The following is a 12,381-nucleotide window of genomic DNA, read 5'->3' as shown; positions in this document are numbered from 1 at the left end:
AGCTGTAGATTCCAGGATTGTATCCATGAAGCTGTCAGGGCAGAGAAATGATAAGGGAAATTCAGCTGGAGAAGTTCACAGTGATTTGGTGAGGTCAAAAATTTCGAAGGAATACACAATTAATGGCAGAATACTGATAGGTGTAACGTGTGGAAATTTGGAATGAATGCCCACAGATTTCTTGCTACTAAGCTTCCTCCCCATATTGGAATTAATATGGAGTTGTGGGAATCTCTGCAGTTCTATGCTACAGTGAGTCATGCCATGAAAATGGCCCTACTGGGTGAGAGGTGGTGAAGTTTTAAAAGCAACTTGCTGAGAATATAAAATTTTGAGCCCGTGACATGTCACCCTTTAAATCATGGAAAGTATAGTGTAGTCAGTGGAAGATCTCTGATCATCGATGAGCCCGTAAGGCTACAATACATGATAAGCACTATCAACCCATGTCAGCAGTCATGAGGAAAGAAACATCAATGTTCATCTATCCACCAGGGTTGTACCATGGGCAGTAGGCAAAGTACCTTCCAGATCCATGGAGGCTGTTTTGAGGTGAATTGCTGGTGATTGTTTTTTAACTTAGCCAGTGGAAGTGAGCTTCGCCAGCTGGGCCAATATTTATTGCCCATCCCTATTTGTCCTTGAGAAGGAAATGGCGAGCTGTTTCTTGAACCACTGTAGCCAATGTAGTGTAGATACATCCACACTATAGCTAGGAAGGGAGTTCCACAAATTTTACCCAGCAGCAGTGAAGGAATAGCTGTACATTTCCAAGTCAGGATGGTGAATGGTCTGAAGGGGAGTTTGCAGAGTGTGGTGTTCCTGTGTACCCACTGTCCTTGTTTTTCTAGATTAAAGTGGCCATGAGTTTGGAAGACGCTGTCAGTGGAGTTTTGGTGAATTTCTGCAGTGCATCTTGTAAATAGTGCTGCTACAGAAAGTCAGTTATGGAGGGAATGGTCGTTTGTGGTTAGGGTGCCAATCAGACAGCGGTTTTGTCCTGGATGGCATCAAGAAGCTTGATTGTTTTTGGAGCTGCACCCATCCAGGCAAGTGGGGGAAATATGGGGTAATGTTAGTAAGATGTGGACCTAGAGCTGAAAATGTGTTGCTGGAAAAGCGCAGCAGGTCAGGCAGCATCCAAAGAGCAGGAGAATCGACGTATCGGGCATGAGCCCTTCTTCAGGAATCTCCAGCATCTCCAGCATCTGCAGTCCTCACTTTCTCCTCGAAGATGTGGACCTAGTCTAGCAATTTGTTTTTGGCATTCTGTCAAATGATGATTTGTAGTGTTTGTTACATGCTGTTATTGCAATATCAACCATAAATGGTTATTCCTTTGTTAATTTAATAACTAACTAAAGAACATAACTAATCAGGTGATCTACTGAGGGTAGGTCTTTGGACACTAACTGGGTCTGTTATCGATCACATTATCTAGGTTCATGGCTAGTTTCTCCCCTTGATTAGATTAGACTTACAGTGTGGAAACAGGCCCTTCGGCCCAACAAGTCCACACCGACCCGCCGAAGCGCAACCCACCCATACCCCTACCCCTACATTTACCCCTTACCTAACACTACGGGCAATTTAGCATGGCCAATTCACCTGACCCGCACATCTTTGTGACTGTGGGAGGAAACCGGAGCACCCGGAGGAAACCCACGCAGACACGGGGAGTTCCTGTTCCACACAAGAACTGCTAGTTAGTTTGGGGTAGTTAACTAAACTCAGTGGTTAGCACTGCTGCCTCACAGCACTGGGGTCCCAGGTTTGATTCCAGCCTTGGGTGACTGTCTGTGTGGAGTTTGCACATTCTTCCCGTGTCTGTGTGGGTTTCCTCCCACAGTCCAAAGATGTGCAGGGCAGGTGAATTGGCCATGCTAAATTGCCCATTGTGTTGGGTGCAATAGTCAGAGAGGAAACGGATCTGGGTGGGTTGCTCTTCGGAGGGTCGGCATGGACTGGTTGGGCCGAAGGGCCTGTTTCCACACTGTAGGAAATTTAATCTAAACTTGCAGACCTTATGGGATGTTCTTCCACCCATGGACAAACCATGAATATAGTTGAAAATGTGTTGCTGGTTAAAGCACAGCAGGTCAGGCAGCATCCAAGGAACAGGAAATTCGATGTTTCGGGCCGGAGCCCTTCATCAGGCTCCGGCCTGAAACGTCAAATTTCCTGTTCCTTGGATGCTGCCTGACCTGCTGTGCTTTAACCAGCAACACATTTTCAGCTCTGATCTCCAGCATCTGCAGACCTCACTTTTTGATGAATATAGTTGGACAAGGCTCTGGATTAGAGTGATGCTGGAAAAGCACAGCAGTTCAGTCAGCATCTGAGGAGCAGGAAAATCGACATTTCAGGCAAAAGCCCTTCATCAGGAATAGAGGCAGAGTCCCTGCAGGGTGGAGAAATAAATGAGAGGAGGGCGGGGGTAGGGAGAAAGTAGCATAAAGTACAATAGGTGAATGGGGTGGGGATGGAGATGATAGGTCAGAGAGGAAGGTAGAGTGGATAGGTGGAAAGGAAGATAGGTAGGTAGGACAAGTCATGGGGACAGTGCTGAGCTGGAAGTTTGGAACTGGGGTGAGGTGGGGGAAGGGGAAATGAGGAAACTGGTGAAGTCCACATTGATGCCCTGGGGTTGAAGTATTCCATGGCGGATGATGAGGCGTTCTTTCTCCAGCATCGGGTGATGAGGGACCGGCGGTGAAGGAGGCCCAGGACCTCCATGTCCTCGGCAGAGTGGGAGGGGGAGTTGAATGTTGGGCTACAGGACGGTGTGGTTGATTGGTGCAGGTGTCCCAGAGACATTCCCTAAAGCGCTCTGCTAGGAGGCATCCAGTCTCCCCAATGTAGAGGAGACTGCATCGGGAGCAACGGATACAATAAATGATATTGGTGGACGTGCAGGTAAAACTTTGATGGATATGGAAGGCTCCTTTGGGGCCTTGGATGGAGGTGAGGGAGGAGGTGTGGGCACAGGTTTTGCAATTCCTGTGGTGGCAGGGGAAGGTGCCAGGATGGGAGGGTGGGTTGTTGGGGGGTGTGGACCTGAACAGGTGGTCATGGAGGGAATGATCTTTGCGGAAGGCGGAAAGGGGTGGGGAGGGAAATATGTCCCTGGTGGTGGGATTCGTTTGGAGGTGGCAGAAATGTTGTCAGATGATTTGCTTTATTTGAAGGTTGGTAGGGTGGAAGATGTGCACTAGGGGGGTTCTGTCCTTGTTACGGTTAGAGGGGTGGGGTCTGAGGGCGGAGGTGCAGGATGTGGACGAGATGCATTGGAGGGCATCTTTAACCACGTGGGAAGGGAAATTGTGGTCTCTAAAGAAGGAGGCCATCTGGTGTGTTCTGTGGTGGAACTGGTCCTCCTGGGAGCAGATACAGCAGAGGCGGAGAAATTGGGAATACGGGATGGCATTTTTGCAGGAGGTAGGGTGGGAAGTGGTGTAATCCAGGTAGCTGTGGGAGTCAGTGGGTTGTCAGTGTCAAGTCGGTTGTCATTAATGGAGATGGAGAGGTCCAGGAAGGGGAGGAAGTTGTCAGAGATAGTCCAGGTAAATTTAAGGTTATGATGAAATGTATGGTGAAGTTGATGAATTGCTCAACCTCCTCGCAGGAGCATGAGGTGGCGCCAATGCAGTCATCAATGCGGAGGAAGAAGTGGGGAGTGGTGCCGGTGTAACTACGGAAGATGGACTGTTCTATGTAAAAAATGAGGTCTGCAGATGCTGGAGATCACAGCTGAAAATGTGTTGCTGGTTAAAGCACAGCAGGTTAGGCAGCATCCAAGGAATAGGAAATTTGACGTTTCGGGCATAAGCCCTTCATCAGGAATGATGTTCTATGTAGCCAACAAAGTGACAGGCATAGCTGGGGTTCATATGGGTGCCCATGGCTACTCCATTGGTTTTGGAGGAAGTGGGAGGATTCGAAGGAGACAAGGCATTTGCTTGAGAGTTTCGAGCAGCAGAATAGATGGTTGAGAAGGCATATAAAATCCTTCCATTTTTGTTTAGCCTAAGTATAGAATATAAGAACAGGAAAGATATGGCAGAACTGTATAAATCAATAGTTGGACAGTACAATGAATACCTTGACAGTCCTGGTCACCTCATTACCAAAAGAATGTACCAGCATTAGAGACAGGACAGGGAGGATTTATAAGGATTTTGTCAGGACTGGAAAAATGCAGCTGCAAGTAAAGGTTGGATTGGCTGGGGTTGTTTGCCTTAGAACAGAGGATGCTAAAGGAAGTTGAATTGAACTGTACAGTATTGTAAGGAGTGTGGATGGAATGGATGGGAAGGGTCTACTTACCATAGCAGATTGTTCAGTAACTATAGGGCATACATTTAAAGTATTTGGTAGGAAGATTACAGAGGAAATGAAGAAAAACATTTTCACTGAGCATGTGATAGGGTCAGAAATCACAGAGGTGAGATTATACTTACTTGGTTAGCCTATGGCAAAGACCTAGCTAGTTTAACTAAGTAGATGTCTGCAGTTGCAAATGTTGTTCATGTTCAACATATGCAACCAAGGTGACAACTAACCAACATGTGTCCTAAGTTTCCACATCTTTTTAGGTATTCAACATTTGCAGTATGGAGAGGAGGGGGTCTACTGGTATTATCACTGGACCATTAATTCAGATACCCAGGTAATACTCTGGGGAGCTGGGTTTGAATCCTGTGATGGCAGATGATGGAATTTGAATTCAATTAAAATCTGGAATTAAGAGTCTGTTGGTGATTGTGAAATGATTGTTGGGGAAAAAAATCCATCTGGTTCATTAATGTCCTTTAAGAAAGGAAACTGCCATCCTTTCCTGGCCTGGATTACATGTGACTCCAGATGCACAGCAATGTTGTTGACTCTTAAATACCCTCTGGGTAATTAGGGATAGGCAATAAATACTGTACTGGACAGCAAATGAATAAAACAAAAATCTGTCCATCTCTCCGATGCTCAGATCCAGCAATGACTTGGCAGTTTTGTTGAGTTGAAATTTGGCCTGTCATTCATGTCTGTTGCTCCTTCTGGCTCCAGTAGTTTTATTTTCACTATTGAAAGAATGATTTGGATACAGTATGGTATCTGCCTTTGGAGTGGACTCCCTAAGTGTATTTCTCCACTAGAAGACTGCCTCTTATAACTCTGTGCTGGAAGCACTCAATTTCTTTTGGTTCATTTCAGAGAATTTTACTGGAGTCTCAGCCTTGCCATTTGACTGGAGATAGCGTAGAAATGATGTATGGTGTTGAGTTTCCCAATGCTATACAAAGTAGCTGAATTCTTCACTTGTGAATTGTTTGCCATTGTCACACATTACAATGCTGAAAATGTGTTGCTGGAAAAGCACAGTAGGTCAGGCATAAGCCCTTCATCAGGGCTTATGCCCGAAACGTCGAATTTCCTGTTCCTTGGATGTTGCCTGACCTGCTGTGCTTTTCCAGCAACACATTTTCAGCTCTGATCTCCAGCACCTGCAGACCTCCCTTTCTCCTCACACATTACAATGTCTGGATTGCCATAATGACTGAAGTCTGCTTCTGGGCAGTCTACAATACATTGGTGTTTTTTGATGACAGCTAATCTAACTCAACTGGTCAGAATAGTAGTCATTGAGACAAGAAAATCAATTGCTATGGGAATAAAGAGGTCTCTGCCAAAATGCATCCATGGTCTCTGTGGTATGTTCTATGTCATATATGGTTATTGAGCTTGGTATTGGTTACAAAGCTCTGAACTGGGTGATGTGGGTCCTTAATCTCATGCCCATCTTTGGTCAGTGGAGCAGTACTCTTCTCTGACTAAGGCTTGTCCTAATTTGATGTCTTGCATGGATACACTTCAGCGTCTCTTTTCTCATCTCTTCAGGGATAATCACCCATTTTCCTCATACTAGAGTGGGCTGACACTACAGTTCAATATATCCCCAAGAATCTCTTTCAAACTGGTCTGTTCCTGATGTCATTCTTTCATCACTACTTCCTGTAGCAGTTGGAGAGTTGCATATGTTTGTGTGATTTAAGCAATACTCTGTCTTTTAGCTTCAACGTGCCTGCTGGATTAATATTTCTCATAGCAGCCAAGTTGTGCTTCTTATTGAATCTGGAAGATTTCACATTGTTTTAGCTTCCTCAGTATCCTTCGTAACAAGCACTGCACTCAACATCATGTCAGCATTATACATCTGTTTACATTGCTTGTATGACATCTTCAGATGATATTTCTGTAAATGAAGTAATGTTCTTTACAGATCCTTTAGATCAGACAGAAATGGTTGGAGTTCAAGATTTGAAGTATCTTATGGTTGTACTCTGCTCTCAATTTGACTATCTCAAACAGATATTGATTAAAAGGCTCACAAGCAAAGACAAAAGTCAGATACTCTTTCTCAATCTAGATGTAGTATTATTCAGTTTGCATTATAGCCCCAGATGAAAATGCAACTGGATGTCATGCTTCATAATTGTTGCTCCAAGTCCTGTTTTGCTAACATCACACTGTGAGGTGATTTCATCATGAACCATAGTACCTAAATGCTCATGTTGTTGCCATTAGTTTTTTTGATTCCAGTGTTTGTGGTCTGTACTCCAATGCCACTGTTCATCTTTAGCAGCAATTCTACATAAAAGTCCACACTCTAATGACAAATTAGGCAAGGACTTTGGTAAGTAGTTCACAAATCCAACAATTCATTCACTGTCTTCACGCCAGTTGGTCACTGCATCTCTGCCACAGCTCTCACCTTGTCAGGATCCACATGAAGTTGTTTTGCTGTCATGTGCTTGACTTCAGGCATCTTCAATCACATCTTTATCTTGTCCATTTCCAAGTTCATTTGGTGGATCGCTCCAGCAATTGCACCGGATACTGATCACAATCTGTGATGGTTTCTTCTATTGTGTCTCCACATTCATAGACAAGCAGAACATCCACCATCGTTTTCTTCCTAAAGACTATCCCACACTGTCTGCAAAGTTACTGTTTCAAATTGGTGGAAATACCAAACAGCAAGTATCTTTTGAATGTAGATGTAGTCAACTGCTATATCTTTCCAGCTTCGCTAGTCAGTAATCAGCCTTCATATTGTGGTGAGTAAAGACATTTGTCTTATCAAGTTGTGGTAAATGTTCCTTAAGCATTGGTATGGGGTGATGACATCTCAACAAAGATTTATTGAGGTCCTTTGACTCTATGCCTCTCCACATCTCATCGCTTCCATGCTACTAATCCATTCTGACAAAGGTATCACTTTATGACTCCCATTTTTTTCCAACTCTTCTATAGGCGGTTTGGATTATGAAGAAAGATTGGAGTATGAACATGTGAAGCTTGTATCTATGGAGTTTAGAAGTGCAAGCGGTGACTTTGCTGAAATGTATAAGATCCTGAGGGCTCTTGGCAGAGTAGGTAAGGAGAGGATATTTCCTGTTATGGAAGAATGTAGACCATGGTGTCTTAGTTTAAAAAAATAAAAGCTTGCCCATTTAAAACAGGAATTAGGTGATTTCTTTTCTCACAGTGTTGTGAGTCTTTGAAACTCTCCCCTTGGAAATGTGATAGAAGCAGAATCCTTGAATATTTTTAAGGTAAATAAATTCTTGTTAAGCAAGGGCTTGAAAGGGTATCAGGGTATTCGAGAATGTGGTTTGATGTTAACAATTGGATTCAGTGTGATCTTATTGAATGGTGAAGCAGGCTCAAGGGACTGTAGGGCGTACTCCTGCTCCAGATATATATGTTTATAATATTTTATAATCTGGTCAGTAGTCAATGAATTAGTGGCGTTGAAAGGCGACAGATGACTTCTGGCATGTTTAGGACTACTATCAAAGCTTTTAGATTGCTTCAGCTGAGGTGATTGATACCTACTATCTGGAACTGCAAATCCTTGCTGCCAGGGTTGGAGGATTTGAGCTATCGGGAGAGGTTGAATGCTCAGGCTGTTTTCCGTAGAGCATCAGAGGCTGAGGGGTGACTTTATAGAGGTTAATAAAATCATGAGGGGCATGGATAGGGTAAATAGACAAAGTATTTTCCCTGGGGTGTAAGAGTCCAGAACTAAAGGGCATAGGCATAGAGTGAGAGGGGAAAGATATAAAAGAGACTTAAGGGGCAACTTTTTCACACAGAGGATGGTACGTGTACGGAATGAGCTGCCAGAGGAAGTGGTGGAGGCTAGTACAATTGCAACATTTAAAAGGTATCTGGATGGGTACATGAATAGGTTTGGAGGGAGAATCCTGATGGTGTCTGTACACTGAGAGTTCTCATAATGCTCTGCAGAATGAGGACTAGAGAACACCAAAAAGCCTGACGTACATGCTGTGGCATTTCTGGATGAAGTGCAGGAACATGAAGCACGAGTATGATATGATGATGTTCCATGTCAGCACTCAACAAGCACATTGATGCCAGGCAGACTTACAAATATTCAAAATCGGAAAATATCTGAGGTACATTAACAGAAACACTGAGGTGTAGAAAGGCAAACAAGGGAATCTGATGCAACAAGGGAAAAAAACAAAAATCCAGATGACCTGAGCAACTATGAATTTTGACTTTTCCTTGCACTTTCATATCATGTATCCATTTTGAATTCACAGGAGCTGGAGAGAGGCAGCTCATGCCCTGACTGCTGAAATGCTCTTGGCTGACATTCTCTGAGATTTGCAGCCTGTGAAATTACTGTCAAAGACTGAGCAGGCACAGACTCAGCAGTCATGATACAAAGCAGCATGTGGTGTCACGCCTTACTGGGGAGCACACTGAAAAATCAAGCCAACTATTCCCAGCATCACCTCAAAAGTTAAAGATTTTATTGAATATGCAAAATGCACCAATTTACCTGAATTATAAACCCAGATTGATAGAAAGCACATAGGTTTCTGTCCTTCACAAAAATTACTGTTCATAAAAGTAAATCTAACATAGAACATACAACAGTACAGCACAGGACTAAAGCTACAGGTAAACAATTATGAACAATTGGTAAAACTCTAAGCTCCTTATAAATTTTCTCTTACGCAAACTGGCAGAGACACATACAAACGGGGGAAACAATACGAGTGGCATGGATAGGGGATAACTGGGAAAACAGTTCAGTAGTCTCTGTTCACAGGGTCTACTGAAGTGGTTCCTGCACTGATCAGAACACTGTTTCTTGATCTTCCTTCTCTCAATGTATTTTCATTGCTTTGCGGGAAGCCAAGGGGGCTGGTTCACATTTATAAAAGGCTTTACTTCAAGCTTAGATTAGCTTCTACTGAAGAGAACAAGAGAACTTCTGAGCTGGTGGAAGTCTGATGGCTTCTGAAAATATTGCTAACAACCCCAAGCTTTTCAGTTCAGTGAGAAGCAATCACGTTGTTGTTGATAGAGAGAAGGCCTTTGTCATTGGGCTGCGGACTAGTCGCCAGTTTTCAATCAAATTCTTGTTGGTAGACAAATATCTATATGTGCTGGACCCTTCAGCTCCAGCTCATCTGCAACCATCAATCATTGCTGGTACCAGTAGCTGTGTAAACAATGATTGTTAGATTATTTGCTTTTAAGATATGCAACAGTCCTTGCTTTTAAACAGTTCCTTTCTCATTTCAGCATACAATTATACATGCAGAAAAAATAAAATGAAATGGTCTTTACAGTAGCATACTGATATTAGGGAGCCAGCAGGTGAGAAGTGGATACATTTGAGTTAAATCCTCACGGTCCTTGTGGCTTTCAGCATTATACCTCTTATGTACCACCAGCATTTCCCTGTCAACAGTGAACTGTAGATCGGTGGGACGATGAGCAGCCATGGCTACAGTTTCAAGAAGTCCATATTTGTACTGTGCAAGCCTTTTGAGTAATTGCCACATTTAGTTCTTCATGGGAGTGGCCACTCTTTTCATTTTTCTTGTTTTTTTTATCAAGAGATGCTTTTATAGAGTCATAGAGTCATGGAGATGTACAGCAGAGAAACAGACCCTTTGGTCCAACTCATCCATGCCAACCAGATATCCCAACCCAATCTAGTCCCACCTGCCAGCAATTGACTCATATCCCTCCAAACCCTTCCTATTCATATACCCTTCCAGATGCCTCTTAAATGTTGCAATCGTACTAGCCTCCACCACTTCCTCTGGCAGCTCGTTCCATACACGTACCACCCTCTGTGAAAACGTTGCCCCTTAGGTCTCTTTTATATCTTTTCCCTCTCACCCTAAACCTATGCTCTAGTTCTGCACTCCCCCACCCCAGGAAAAGACTTTGTCTACTTATCCTATTCATCCCTTCATGATTTTATAAACCTCTATAAGGTCACCCCTAGCCTCTGACACTCCAGGGAAAACAACCCTAGCCTATTCAACGTCTCCCTATAGCTCAAATCCTCCAACCCTGGCAGCATTCTTGTAAATTTTTTCTGAACCCTTTCAAGTTTCACAACATCTTTCCGATAGGAAGGAGACCAGAATTAATTGCATTATTTCAACAGTGACCTAACCAACGTCCTGTACAACCGCAACATGACCTCCCAACCCCTGTACTCAATACTCTGACCAATAAAGTTAAAAATCACACAAGACCAGGTTATAGTCCAATAGGTTTAATTGGAAGCACTAGCTTTCGAAGCAATGTTCCTTTATCAGGAACCACCTGATGAAGGAGCAGCGCTCTGAAAGCTAGCGCTTCCAATTAAACCTGTTGGACTATAACCAGGTCTTGTGTGATTTTTAACTTTGCACATCCCAGTCCAACACTGGCATCTCCATATTCTGACCAATAAAGGAAAACATACCAAACAACACTGTTTGAATGGATTTTTACTATCATCAAATCATCCAATTACTTTTTCCTTTATACTCCACTACTAGATCACTCCACATTTCTGATTCAATTCCCAATTTACATGCAAAGCCTGTCAGGGGCAGTGCAACAACAATAAAAGTGAGAAAGGACAGGGAGAGAGGAAAGGGATTAAATTCAAATGAAGTTAGATTGGGAATGAATGCATTCCTGCTTCCCCCAGTTCCCCACAGTGCCCACCCTCTTCTGAAAGCTTAGAGGGTATTGATGCAGTCACTCTTTTTCTGGACACAGTCTTGCTTAAGTGAAGCTCCTCCAATTTCTCTGCAAGGGTACATAATGCACCTCAAATGACTGACTGTACATCAATGCACATTCGTTGCTTCTGAGGTACAGCATCTGCGCTGAGCTGAGCAAAGCTTGGTGCATCCTGTATCTTGCAACACTGACTCTTCATTGCTGTTCCTGTCTGTACTGTCTGCTCTTGTTTGATTTGTGAGTTACCAGATGAAACACACCTTATCTTTCTTACCAGATCTACTGAAGTGTGAGTATCTGAGAATCCAACGATGTTACAACTGCAGAATGAATGACATGCTGTGAGGGATTTTTGTCATCCTCCTACACCATCCCCTGCAGATGAATTATTACTGTCAGCATAGAATTTTTTTAAGCAATGATTATGCACATGCTAATTTTGACGCATGCTGGCACAAATGAGAACAACTGAGCGCTGAGTGCAGTGTGGCTATCTGATACTTAATTCTGTCACCGAGTAGCTTGAAAACTTCCATTTCTGACAACCAAGCATGTCAAGACTCAACTGATGTCCAGCACTCCCTCTTTTGCAATTTTCACGATAGTGATGGCAGGAAGGGACCTCTGATTTTTTACCTTTCCCGGTCTTTGGTGCTTTCTTCTTCAAAGAAAGAGAGACCCCATGTGTGAGATTAATGGCATATATTAAACAAATGGATGGAGAATATCTGTTTAGGATGACTATCAGGGAGAAGCACAAAGATGAAGCCTAAGAACAGCAGTGGATATAGAGGTTTTTGAGGAAGCACTTAGAGGAAGTACTGCAAATTCAGTTGATATAGATCGGTAACAAATTCAGCCCAAGTTCTTTGCTGAAAAGTAGGTTAATGTCACATAACAATGAAAGATTTTCATGGCTACACAGAGTGCTTTTGCAAACTAATTGTCCAAAAAATATGCCTTTTGCTGCCATTCTTTAGTTATTTTCTCCTTGTTCTTATTCCCAGGTCTCCTGATTTAGAGGGCAACAGTGCTATAGCAGGATCCAGATGTGTTGGCGCAGTTCCCTCACTTGAAAACAAATGGCTTTGTGTGTTGTTCAATAAGGTTTAGGCTCCCTGCTGGCCCCTACAGCTGCCTAGACATAGTGGTAAGTGCTTATTTACTTTAATATGCTCAATGTACAAGATTGGTGCCATCACTTGCTCATGAAAAAAACAATGCATTATATTTATGCAGCATCATTATTGTAATAAAACATTAGACCATAACACTTTAAAGGAGTGTTATCAAACAATGCTCGATGCTGAGTCT

At 43.1% G+C, this 12,381-nt stretch overlaps 1 long non-coding RNA gene across 1 annotated transcript in view; it reads left to right on the top strand.

Moving 5' to 3' along the window:
* LOC132825468 (uncharacterized) overlaps positions 1–12,381 on the top strand; it is a 101,955-nt gene that overhangs the window by 19,186 nt on the left and 70,388 nt on the right. Inside the window, exon 2 of the long non-coding RNA XR_009645778.1 lies at positions 12,075–12,217. This is a non-coding gene — a long non-coding RNA (uncharacterized LOC132825468). The remainder of the gene's footprint in view (positions 1–12,074; positions 12,218–12,381) is intronic.

This window comes from Hemiscyllium ocellatum, chromosome 2 (assembly GCF_020745735.1).
Source record: "Hemiscyllium ocellatum isolate sHemOce1 chromosome 2, sHemOce1.pat.X.cur, whole genome shotgun sequence".
Classification (NCBI taxonomy): Eukaryota; Metazoa; Chordata; class Chondrichthyes; order Orectolobiformes; family Hemiscylliidae; genus Hemiscyllium; species Hemiscyllium ocellatum.
Note: the sequence above shows the minus strand (reverse complement) of the source record. Positions and strands in the feature narration are given on the sequence as shown.